Raw genomic sequence first — 2,079 nt, 5'->3', positions numbered from 1 at the left:
ATTCCGTTACCTCCTAAGGTTAAACACAAAAAACATCACGTGATTTATTGAATCCCTGAGAGAGACGGAGTTATGATTTTAAATTTAAAATAATAGGTATAATGATTTAATGATGAAGCATTTGGTGCTGGAACTAATTGGCATAGAAAGAAAGTGAAATTTTAAGGCCAAAAATAATATTCATCGTTTTTGAGTTTAAATTGAGATAAATCACTAAATTGTCACTAGAATAATACTATAATACAAATAATCACTAGAATAAATTAAAACTGCCATGAAAATAAGAGTAAATAAAAGTTTTAGAAAATATAATAATAGGAAAATATAATAATATTTGTTTTAAAAAAGAAGTAATTGTAGCAATACAGCAAAATTGTGACTGTCGGTCTGGTAAAAATGTTATAAACCCTACCAACTATCTATTCATGACTCAGTCAATCATGTTGTGTTAGTTTTTCATGGAATTTTATACAAATGAAACTAAAAAAATAGATTTGAAACAGTCGCAAGCATTTTTACTAGTTTCAATGAATTAGAATATTGGTTGACTTCTTATATCATCATCAGCATTGGCATGACAGCCCTTTGTGAGCCTGGGCTTTCCTCAGAAGCTTTTCCCATTGTGCCCTTTTCCCAGCAATTGATTTCTAGTCCTTTACTTTTAGGTCCTCATCCACAAAATCCTCATCCACACAGTCTTTCCATCTCTTCTTGGGCCTTTCTCATGACCTTTTATTGGAGGGGGTTGCATTAAAGACTCTTAATGCGGTTCGTTCTGGACTTATTCTCACTACATGCCCGCCCCATCTCATTCTACTTAGTTTAATAGATTTAATGATATCATCACTATTAAAGATCTTATATACTTCAAAATTATATCTTTTGCTCCAGTTGTTGTTATCGAGGATAGCACCAAAGATGGTTCGTAGGACCTTCTTATGTACTCAGAAATATTTGTTAACTTTCCGTTAATATAACCATGAGTCTGACCATCACGTTATTTAACTAACCTACATCATTTACTTAGGAAACTTAAAACATATTTTACAAAAAAACACATTTTTTTATAAACTACCTATATTTCTGCTAGTTTATGGAAAGAAAATAATTTCCTTTTTATTTCAAGATGTTTTAAACCATGAATTTTTCTTCTTCTTTATAACCGTCGTTGAACAGCCGACCCAATTTTTTGGTTTACGTCTATACTAATGTTCAACTCCGCAGCCTTGTAATTTTGAACCTAATCCAGAAGACAAGAGAATAGAGATGTCCAATATTTTCAGGAACAGGTATTTGGAACCTGTTATTTAATCATACCTGTTATAAAAATAACAGGTTACTTCAAAAGGCCTGTTCCAAAATACCAGGCAAAAATTTTAATTCAATTATCTTGGCAAAAATTTATTTTTCTACTTTTTTTAAAATGTTAAACTGTTTTTTAGCAATCTTTGTAGAGTTTATAATAATAAAAAAAATCACGTTTTATTTATTATTACAGTGTCGTAGCCAGACATTGCGAGGGTCTATACAAGTTTTGCATTTCTAGTATTATAATTTTTTTTAGAGCTGCTTTAAACCTAATAATTTAACGAGTAACTTTGCTAAATTCAAATGAATTATTCGAAAAATGTTTATCTATAGCTTATTTTCTCTAGTTCAATAGTTAATATTTCTATATATAGTTTTTTTTTTTAATTTTTATTATCGGCCTAAAACCAACACGCTTGATATTTTAGTAAATAACGACGGACCACCAGCTGCACTTTTTGTTTTTTATTAATAACAACAACATTAAGTATAAACAACAACAACAGCTGGAGATATTGTGGATTTCGAAAGGGTTTAAGAGATATTTATCCACATCTAATGTTTATCGAGTCTCATAGGAGAAGTGATGATTTAATCTCGTTCCACTAGGGAATGGCGCGCATGCGCCAACACACCGCCCAGCCTTGCACTGTTCACATGCAAGAACTTGACAATTTTTTTTGCACTTATACATTTAACATATAATTTTACAAAACTTTAACATTATTGAGTATTATAACTTTAACATAACTAATACTCAATCAGAATCTT

The sequence above is a fragment of the Parasteatoda tepidariorum genome, chromosome 8 (assembly GCF_043381705.1).
Source record: "Parasteatoda tepidariorum isolate YZ-2023 chromosome 8, CAS_Ptep_4.0, whole genome shotgun sequence".
Classification (NCBI taxonomy): Eukaryota; Metazoa; Arthropoda; class Arachnida; order Araneae; family Theridiidae; genus Parasteatoda; species Parasteatoda tepidariorum.
Note: the sequence above shows the minus strand (reverse complement) of the source record.